Source organism: Aethalodelphis obliquidens, unplaced genomic scaffold (assembly GCF_003676395.1).
Source record: "Aethalodelphis obliquidens isolate GAN/ISIS:26980383/991018 unplaced genomic scaffold, ASM367639v1 scaffold108, whole genome shotgun sequence".
NCBI lineage: Eukaryota > Metazoa > Chordata > Mammalia > Artiodactyla > Delphinidae > Aethalodelphis > Aethalodelphis obliquidens.
Window position 1 is genome coordinate 2,473,566 of NW_020838052.1, and position 11,403 is coordinate 2,484,968.

The following is an 11,403-nucleotide window of genomic DNA, read 5'->3' on the forward strand; positions in this document are numbered from 1 at the left end:
AATAACAGTGGAAGAGTGGGCAACCTCGTCTTGTTCCTGATCTTAGAGGAAATAGTTTCAGTTTTTCACCATTGAGAGCGATGTTGGCTGTGGGTTTGTCATATATGGCCTTTATGATATTGAATTAGGATCTCTCTGTGCCCACTTTCTCGACGATTTTTATCATAAATAAATGGGTGTTGAATTTTGTCAAAAGCTTTTTCTGCATCTATTGAGATGAAATGGTTTTTGTCCTTCAATTTGTTAATATGTTATACCACATTGACTGATTTGCATTTATTGAAGAATCTTTGCATTACTGGGATAAACCCCATTTGATCATGGTGTATGATTCTTTTAATGTGCTTTTGCATTCTGTTTGCTGCTGTTTTTTTGAGGATTTTGGCATCTATGTTCATCAGTGATATTGGCCTGTAGTTTTCTTTCTTTGAGACATCTTTTTCTGGTTTTGGTATTGGGGTGATGGCCTCAGAATGAGTTTGGGAGTGTTCCTCCCTCTGCTATATTTTGGAAGAGTTGGAGAAGGATAGGAGTTAGCTCTTCTCTAACACATATATATGTTTGAAGATTTTTAATCACAGTTTTAATATCAGTGTTTTTGACTGGTCTGTTCAAACTTTCTGTTTCTTCCTGGTTCAGTCTCGGAAGGTTGTGCCTTTCTAAAATTTGTCCATTTCTTTCAGGTTATCTATTTTATTGGCATGGAGTTGCTTGTAGTAATCTCTCATGATCCTTTTATTTCTGCAGTGTCAGTTGTTACTTCTTTTTCATTTCTAATTCTGTTGATTTGCGTCTTCTTCCTTTTTTTCTTGATGAGTCTGGGTATGATTTATCAGTTTTGTTTATCTTCTCTAAGACCAGCTTTTAGTTTTATTGATGTTTGCTATTGTTTCATTCATTTCTTTTTCATTTATTTCTGGTCTGATCTTTATGATTTCTTTCCTTCTTCTAAGTTTGGGTTTTTTTCTTCTTTCTCTAATTGCTTTAGATATAAGGTTAGGTTTTTTATTTGAGTTGTTTCTTGTTTCTTGAGTTAGGGTTGTCTTGCTATATATAAACTTCCCTCTTGGAACTGCTTTTGCTACATCTCATAGGTTTTGGATTGTCGTGTTTTCATTGTCATTTATTTCTATGTACTTTTCGATTTCCTCTTTGATTTCTGCAGTCATCTCTTGGTTATTTAGTAGCGTATTGATTAGCCTCCATATGTTTGCGTTTTTTACACTTTTTTTCCTGTAATTGATATCTAGTCTCATAGCGTTGTGGTCAGAAAAGATACTTGATACGATTTCCATTTTAAATGTACCAAGGCTTGATTTGTGACCCAAGGTCACATTCTACCCTGGAGAATGTTCCATGGGCATTTGAGAAGAAAGTGTATTCTGTTGTTTTTGGATGGAATGTCCTATAAATATACATTAAGTCCATCTTGCGTAATGTGTCATTTAATGCTTGTGTTTCCTTATTTCTTTTTAGTTTGGATGATCTGTCCTTTGGTGAAAGTGGGGTGTTAAAGTCCCCTACTATGATTGTGTTACTGTCGATATTCCCTTTTCTGGCTGTTAGTATTTGCCTTATGTATTGAGGTGCTCCTCTGTTGGGTGCATAAGTATTTACAGTTGTTATATCTTCATCTTGGATTGATTCCTTGATCATTATGTAGTGTCCTTCTTTGCCTCTTGTAATAGTCTCTATTTTAAAGTCTATTTTGTCTGATAGAAGAATTGCTACTCCAGCTTTCTTTTTATTTCCATTTGCATGGAATATCTTTTTCCATCATCTCATTTTCAGTCTGTATGTGTATGTATGTCTGAAGTGGGTCTCTTGTAGACAGCATATATATGTGTCTTGTTTTTGTATCCATTCAGCCAGTCTGTGTCTTTTCGTTGAAATTTTTAAGCCATTTACTTTTAAGGTAGTTATCGACATTTATGTTCCTATTACCGTTTTCTTAAATGTTTTGGGTTTGTTTTTGTAGGTCTTTTCCTTCTTTTTTGTTTCCTGCCTGGAGAAGTTCCTTTAGCATTTGTTTTTTTTGTTTGTTTTTTTGTTTTTGTTTTTGTTTTTTGCAGTATGCAGGCCTCTCACTGTTGTGGCCTCTCCCATAGCAGAGCACAGGCTCTGGGCACGTAGGCTCAGTGGCCATGGCTCACGGGCCCAGCCATTCCGTGGCATGTGGGATCTTCCTGGACCGGGGCACGAACCCATATTCCCTGCATCGGCAGGCAGACTCTCAACCACTGTGTCACCAGGGAAGCCATAGCATTTGTTTTAAAGATGGTTTGGTGGTGCTGAATTTTCTTAGCTTTTGCTTGTCTGTAAAGGTGTTAATTTCTCCGTCGAATCCGAATGACATCCTTGCTAGGTGGAGTAATCTTGGTTGTAGGTTTTTCCCTTTCATCGCTTTAAATATGTCCTGCCACTCCCTTCTGGCTTGCAGGGTTTCTGCTGAAAGTTTAGCTGTTAACCTTATGGAAATTCCCTTGTATGTTTTTGTTGCTTTTCCCTTGCTGCTTTTAATATTTTTTCTCTATATTTAATTTTTGATAGTTTGATTAATATGTGTCTTGGCGTCTTTCTCCTCGGATTTATCCTGTATGAGTTTCGCTCACTTCCTGTAATTGATTATTTCCTTTCCCATATTAGGGAAGTTTTCAACTACAATCTCTTCAAATATTTTCTCAGACCCTTTTTTTTTCCTCTTCTTCTGGGTACCCTATAATTCGAATGTTGGTGTGTTTAATGTTGTCCCAGAATTATTCAGACTGTCCTCAATTCTTTTCATTCTTTTTTCTTTATTCTGCTCTGTGACAGTTATTTCCACTATTCTACCTTCCAGATCTCTTATCCGTTCTTCTGCCTCAGTTATTCTGCTATTGATTCCTTCTACAGAATTTTAAATTTCATTTATTGTGTTGTTCATCATTGTTTGTTTGTTCTTTACTTCTTCTAGGTCCTTGTTAAACGTTTCTTGTATTTTCTCCATTCTATTTCCAAGATTTTGGATAATCTTTACTATCATCATTCTGAATTCTGTTCTGCCTATTTCCCCTTCATTTGTTTGGTCTGGTGAGTTTTTACCTTGCTTCTTCATTTGCTGCATATTTCTCTGTCTTATTTTGTTTAACTTACTGTGTTTGGGGTCTCCTTTTCACAGGCTGCCGGTTCGTAGTTACCGTTGTTTTTGGTGTCTGCCCCCAGTTGGTGAGGTTCGTTTAGTGGGTTATGTAGGCTTCCTGGTGGAGGGGATTGGTGCCTTTGCTCTGCTGGGTTGGGCTGGATCTTGTCTTTCTGGTGGCAGGAACACATCCAGTGATGTGTTTTGGGGTATGTGTGAACTTAGTATGAATTTAGGCAGCCTCTCTGCTAATGGGTGGAGTTGTGTTTCTGTCTTGCTAGTTGTTTCACATTGGGCATCCAGCATTCGAGATTGCTGCCCGATGGGTGGAGCTAGGTCTTAGTGTTGAGACGGAGATCTCTGGGAGAGCTCTCCCCAATTGATATTACATGGGGCTGGGAGGTTTCTGTTAGTCCAATGTCCTGGACTCGGCTTTCCCACCTTGGAGTCTCAGGCCTGACTCCTGGCTGGAGAACCAAGACCCTGTCATCCAAATTGCTCACAAGAAAAGGGAGGAAAAAAAGGAAGAAAATAAAATAAAATAAAAATAATAATAAAATTTAAAAATTATAAAATAAAAAGTAATAAAATTTTAAAAATAAATAAAAAATTAAAAAAAAAGATCAACCAAACCAATAAACAAATCCACCAATAATAACAAGCACTAAAAACTAAAGTTAGATAAACAATCAGAAACAAATCAGTTGCAGACAGCAAACCCCACGTCTACAGTTGCTCCCAAAGTCCACTGCCTCAATTTTGGGAACATTCATTGTTCAGGTATTCCACAGATGCAGGGTACATCAAGTTGATTGTGGGGATTTAATCCGCTTCTCCTGAGGCTGCACGGAGCAATTTCCCTTTCTCTTCTTTGTTTGCACATCTCCTGGGGTTCAGCTTTGGTTTTGGCCCCACCTCTGCATGTAGGCTGCCCTCAGGCATCTGTTCCCTTGCCAGACAGCAGGGGGTTAAAGCAATGGCTTATTAAGGCTCTCTTGCTATCTCAGGCCGGGGAGACAGAGGGGTACGGTAGTCATCATTGGAATGCGGGACGAGCCTGTGGTGGCAGAGGTCAGCATGACTTTGCAACAGCCTGAGGCATGCTATGTGTTCTCCCGGGGAAGTTGTCCCTGGATCTCAGAACCCTGGCAGTGGTGTGCTGCACAGGCTCCCAGGGGAGCTGTGGGTAGTGACCTGTGCTTGCACACAGGATTTTTGGTGGCAGTGGCAGCAGCATTAGCATTTCATGCCTGTCTGTGGTGCTGATAGCCATGGCTCACACCCATCTCTGGAACTCGTTTAGGTGGTGCTCTGAATCCCCTCTCCTCCCACACCCTGAAACAATTGTCTCTTGCCTCTTTGGCAGGTCCAGACTTTTCCCTGATTCCCTCCTGGATAGTTGGGGTGCACTAGCCCCCTTCAGTCTGTCTTCACACAGCCAACCCCAGTCCTCCCTGATATCTGATCTGCAAAGCCGGAGCCTCAGCTCCCCACCCCCACCCGTCTTGGTGGGTGTGCAGACAAGTGTCTCAGGCTGGTGAGTGCTGGTCAGCACTGATCCTTTGTGTGGGAATCTCTCCGCTTTGCCCTCAGCACCTGTGTTGCTGCGCTCTCCTCTCTGGCTCCAAAGCTTCCCCCCCCCACTACCCCCTGTCTCTGCCAGTGAAGGGGCTTCCTAGTGTGTGGAAACTTTTCCTCCTTGACAGCTCACTCCCAGAGGTGCAGGTCCCATCACTATTCTTTTTTTTTTTAATACTTTTCTTTTGTTTTTTTTTAAACCCCACATTTGTTTATTTATTTACTTATTTGGCTCTGTTGGGCCTTCGTTTCTGTGCGAGGGCTTTCTCTAGTTGTGGCAAGCGGGGGCCACTCTTCATCGCGGTGCGCAGGCCTCTCACTATCGCGGCCTCTCTTGTTGCAGAGCACAGGCTCCAGACGCGCAGGCTCTGTAGTTGTGGCTCACGGGCCCAGTTGCTCCACGGCATGTGGGATCTTCCCAGACTAGGGCTCGAACCCGTGTCCCCTGCATTAGCAGGCAGACTCTCAACCACTGCACCACCAAGGAAGCCCCCCATCACTATTCTTTTGTCTCTGTTTTTTATTTTTTCTTTTACCCTACCCAGGTACATGGGGATTTTCTTGCCTTTTGGGAAGCTGAGGTCTTTTGCCAGCATGCAGTAGGTGTTCTGTAGAAGTTGTTCCACGTGTAGATGTATTTTTGATGTATTTGTGGGGAGGAAGGTGATCTCCATGTCTTACTCCTCTGCCATATTGACAGTCTCCCCCCTTTGACTTATTTTTAAATAAACTTTTTATTTTAAAATGTTTTTGATTACAGAAAACCTAGGAAAACAATAGAGTTCTCGTATACCCCACACCAAGTTTCCCCTATTTTTCACATTTTACATTAGTATGGTATATTTATTACAACAATGAAGAAATATCGATGCATTATTATTAAGTCAAGTCTATCCTTTATTCAGATTTTCTTAGTTTTTATCTAATGTCTTTCTTCTGTTCCAGTTAGCCCATCCATGATAAAACAATTACATTTAGTCATCATTTCCTTAGGCTCCTCTTGCCTGTGACAGCTTCTCAGACTTTTCCTTGTTTTGGAAGATCTTGATAGAATGAGGAGTATTGGGCAGGTATTTTGTGGAGTGTCCCTGAATTGGAATTTGTTTCGATATTGTATTTGATATTTTCCTCATGATCAACCTGGAGTTATGGATTTTGAGTTGGAAGATCACAGCAATAATGTGCCATTTTCATCACATCATATCAAGCATGCATACTGTCATTATGACTTATAACTGTTCATATTGATTTTGATCACCTAGCTTGAGGTAGTGTATATCAGTTTTTATCCACTGTGAAGTTACTCTTTTTCCCTTTCAGTACTGTACTGTTTGGAAGGAATTTACTACATGCAGCCCACACGTAGGTGGAGAGTTGTTCCACCTCCCTGAAGGTGAAGTACCTACACAATTCATTAGGAATTATTCTGCATGAGAGATTTGTCTCTCCCATCATTTGTTTATTTAATAATGTATTTATATCAGTGCAGACTCATGAATATTTATTTTATATTTTGGATTATAGTCCGATACTACTTTATTTTGTTACTCAAAATTGTTCCAGGTTTGACCATTGGATGTTTTTTTAGGTTGACTCCCAACGCCTTTTGACATACCTCCATCATTTTTTTTGAACATTTCCTTACTTATTGGCACCATAAGATGCTCCAAGCTCAACTGTATTTCTTGGCTCAGGTTCGTCTGGGAGCCATAGTTCCATTTATTGGAGAATGACATTAAAAACCAAGACATGGGTGCTAGATGCACTCATTATTACTAGGACTTCATTGCTTCTAGGCCCTCTCAGCTGACTGAGCAAGGAAATAAGTGTACGTATACTAACCCACATATATACACATATCTATAAATATTCCATATGTAATAATCTGTATCTATATTAAGTGAAACATGAGATATTGCTGATGTCAATTCTAATCCATTACCAAAAGGAACATTAATAATCCATATGTATCATTCATGTGACCCGCCCCCTTACTTATCTGTAACATTCCACTCCAAAAGTGAGAAACTTGACTCCCACCATCTGCCATCCATTTACACAATTGTTTAATTCATGTATACATGTACAGCAGTATCTCAATTGTTAACCCTTATTCCTGTGGGAAACAACTTTATTAGCTAGAGTATAGTGCTTATATATAGTTTATTTTGCCTTTAGTATTACAGACTACTCATTTCCAAAGTTACTTAAGTCAGCACCATTCTCCTCATACCGTTCAGTGAAGTTGTTTCGTACATTTGTAACACAATTATATTGTTTTCTCACATTCTAACTTCCATCCTGGCATCCCCCAACCTCCTAAATGATTTTTTAAAATTTGCATACATTAAGATTCACCATTACAGTAAAATGTAGAATAGTTTTCCTTCCCTAAAAATTCTGTGTGTGTGGTCTATTCAGTCCTCTGAGCCCCTGGCAACCATTATCATCACTACACATAATTGGAATCATACAGTATGTAGCCTTTTCAGAGTGGTTTCTTTCACTTAGCAATTTGCATTTAATAATTTAAGATTCATTGATGTCTCCTTTTGGCTTGATACCTGATTTATTTTTAATCACTGAATAACATTCCATTGTATTAGTGTTCCACAGTTTTTTTACCTATTGAACGAGACTTATTGGTTGCTTCTAGATATGGTGATCCTGAATAAAGCTGCTATAAACATTTATGTGCAGGTAGTCTCTTTCATTTGGTCTCCCAGTTTCCAAATTCACACTTACCAGTTAGCCTTTAAAAAATAATTATTTTATTATAAAAGAAATACTCATAAAATAAATTTAAAATGTAAAATAAAATGAAGAAAATTTTAAGACCCTCATAACAAGAGATAACCTCCATAATTTTAACGTTTTTACCCAGTTTTATATGTTTTAATATATGCATGTAAAAGTTTTGACATACTATAAATAGTTTTTAAATTTAACTTATTGTTACAAACCTTTTCTCCTTCATTCCCAGATTTTCACTTTTAAATGTAAAATGTGGCTTCTATTTCTTATTAAAACAAAAACAATTTCAGAATTGAATAGAGTAGAAAATCCTATCCCTACCCATATCGAATTCCAAGAACAAAAAGAGTATGGGGAAACAACTTAACATTTTAGTTAATATATGTGACATATATGACATGTATGTGTGTATATATATATATATATCCCATTTTCCTATTAGAGCATTTATTTTTTTCACATTGATAAAAATATATGAATATAAAAAATAAAATTTTCCAAGTCAGAAAATAGAGATTCACTTCATTATTTTCCATCATTTTTCTTTTTTTTTTTTGTGGTATGCAGGCCTCTCACTGTTGTGGCCTCTCCCATAGCAGAGCACAGGCTCCAGACACATAGGCTCAGCAGCCATGGCTCACGGGCCCAGCCGTTCCGTGGCATGTGGGATCTTCCTGGACCGGAACATGAACCCGTGTCCCCTGCATCGGCAGGCGGACTCTCAACCACTGCACCACCAGGGAAGCCCCTCATTGTAGTTTTGACTTGCATTTCTCTAATGATTAATGATGTTGAGCATTCTTACATGTGTCTGTTGGCAATCTGTGTATCTTCTTTGGAGAAGTATCTGTTTAGGTCTTCTACCCATTTTTTGATTGGTTTGGTTTTTTTTAATGTTGAGCTGTATGAGCTGCTTGTAAATTATGGAGACTAATCCTTTCTCAGTTGCTTCATTTGCAAGTATTTTCTCCCATTGTGAGGGTTGTCTTTTCGTCTTGTTTATGGTTTCCTTTGCTGTTCAAAAGCTTTTAAATTTCATTCGGTCCTATTTGTTTGTTTCTATTTCCATTTCGCTAGGAGGTGGGTCAAAAAGGATCTTGGTGTGATTTATGTCACAGTGGTTTCTCCCTATGTTTTTCTCTAAGAGTTTGACGGTGTCTCGCCTTACATTTAGGTCTTTAATACATTTTGAGTTTATTTTTGTGTATGGGGTTAGGGAGTGTTCTAATTTAACTCTTTTACATGTAGCTGTCCAGTTTTCCGAGCACCACTTATTGAAGAGGCAGTCTTTTCTCCACTGTATATTCTTGCCTCGTTTATCAAAGGTAAGGTGCCCATGTGTGCATGGCTTTATCTCTGAGCTTCCTATCCTGTTCCATTGATCTGCATTTTGATCTTTGTGCCACTACCATACTGTCTTGATTACTGTAACTTTGTAGTATAGCCTGAAATCAGGAAGCCTAATTCCTCCAGCTCCATTTTCTTCCTCAAAATTACTTTGGCTATTCGGGATCTTTTGTGTTTCCATAGAAATTCTGGAATTTTTTGTTCTAGATCTGTGAAAAATGCCAGTGGTAGTTTCATAGGGATTGCATTGAATCTGTAGATTGCTTTGGGTAGTATACGCATTTTCACAATGTTGATTCTTCCAATCCAAGAACATGGTATATCTCTCCATCTATTTGTATCATCTTTACTTTCTTTCATCAGTGTCTTATAATTTTCTGCATACAGGTCTTTTATCTCCATAGGTAGGTTTATTCCTAGGCATTTTATTATTTGTGTTGCAGTGGTATGTGGGAGTGTTTTCTTAATTTCACTTTCGGAGTTTTCATCATTATGGTATAGGCATGCAAGAGATTTCTGTGCATTAATTTTGTATCCTGCAACTTTACCAAATTCATTGATTAGCTCTAGTAGTTTTCAGGTAGCATCTTTCGGATTCTCTATGTATAGTATCATGTCCTCTGCAAAGAGGGACAGCTTTACTTCTTTTCAGATTTGGATTCCTTTTATTTCTTTTTCTTCTCTGATTTCTGTGGTTAAAACTTCCACAAGTATGTTGAATAATAGGGTGAGAGTGGGCAACCTTGTCTTGTTCCTGATCTTAGTGGGAATGGTTTCAATTTTTCACCATTGAGGACGATGTTGACTATGGGTTTGTCCTATATGTCCTTTATTATGTTGAGGAAAGTTCCCTCTATGCCTGCTTTCTGGAGGGTTTTATCATAAATAGGTGTTGAATTTTGTCTAAAGTTTTCTCTGCATCTATTGCGATGATCGTATGGTTTTTCTCCTTCAACATGTTAATGTGGGGTATCACGTTGACTGATTTGCGTATATTGAAGAATCCTTGCATTCCTGGGATAAATCCCACTTGATCATCGTGTATGATCCTTTTAATGTGCTGTTGGATTCTGTTTGCTAGTATTTTGTTGAGGATTTTTGCATCTATGTTCATCAGTGATATTGGCCTGTAGTTTTCTTTCTTTGTGACATGCTTGTCTGGTTTTCATATCAGGGTGATGGTGGCCTCGTAGAATGAGTTTGGGAGTATTGCTCCCTCTGCTACATTTTGGAAGAGTTTGAGAAGGATAGGTGTTAGCTTTTCTCTAAATGTTTGATAGAATTCACCTGTGAAGCCATCTGGTCCTGGGCTCTTGTTTGTTGGAAGGTTTTTCATCACAGTTTGAATTTCAGTGCTTGTTATTGGTCTGCTCATATTTTCTGTTTCTTCCTGGTTTTGTCTCAGAAGGTTGTGCATATTTAAGAATTTGTCTACTTTTTCCAGGTTATCCATTTTATTGGCATACATTTGCTTGTAGTAATCTCTCATGATCCTTTGTATTTCTGCAGTGTCAGTTGTTACCTCTCCTTTTTCATTTCTAATTCTATTGATTTGAGTCTTCTCCCTTTTTTTCTTGATGAGTCTGCCTAATGGTTTATCAATTTTTTTTATCTTCTCAAAGAGCCAGCTTTTAGTTCTATTGATCTTTGCTATCGTTTCCTTCATTTTTTTCATTTATTTCTGATCTGATCTTTATGATTTATTTCCTTCTGCTATCTTTGTGGTTTCTTGTTCTTCTTTCCCTAATTGCTTTAGGTGTAAGGTTAGGTTGTTTATTTGTGATGTTTCTCATTTCTTAAGGTGAGATTGTATTGCTATAAACTTGCCTCTTAGAAATGGTTTTGCTGCATGTCATAGCTTTTGGGTCATCGTGTTTTCATTGTCATTTGTTTCTAGGTATTTTTTGATTTCCTCTTTGATTTCTTCAGTGATCTCTTGGTTATTAAGTAGTGTGTGTTTAGCATCCATGTGTTTTTATTTCTTACATGTTTTTTCCTGTAATTGCTATCTAGTCTCATCGCATTGTGGTTAGAAAAGATACTTGGTACAATTTCAGTTTTCTTAAATTAACCAAGGCTTGATTTGTGACCCAAGATATGATCTACGCTGGAGAATATTCCATGAGCACTTGAGAAGAATGTGAATTCTGTTGTTTCTGGATGGAATGTCCTATAAATATCCATTAAATCCATCTTGTTTAATATATCATTTAAAGCTTGAATTTCCTTATTTATTTTAACTTCGGATGATCTGTCCATTGGTGAAAGTGGGGTGTTAAAGTCCCCTACTATGATTGTGTTATTGTCGATTTCCCATTTTATGACTGTTAGTATTTGCTTTATGTATTGAGGTGCTCCTACGTTCGGTGCATAAATATTTACAATTGTTATATCTTCTTCTTGGATTGATTCCTTGATCATTATGTAGTTTCCTTCTTTGTCTCTTGTTATAGTCTTTGTTTTAGAGTGTATTTGTCTGATATTAGAATTGCTACTCCAGCTTTCTTTTGATTTCCATTTGCATGGAATATCTTTTTCCATCCCCTCACTTCAGTCTGTATGTGTCCCTAGGTCTGAAGTGGGTCTCTTGTAGACAGCATATATAT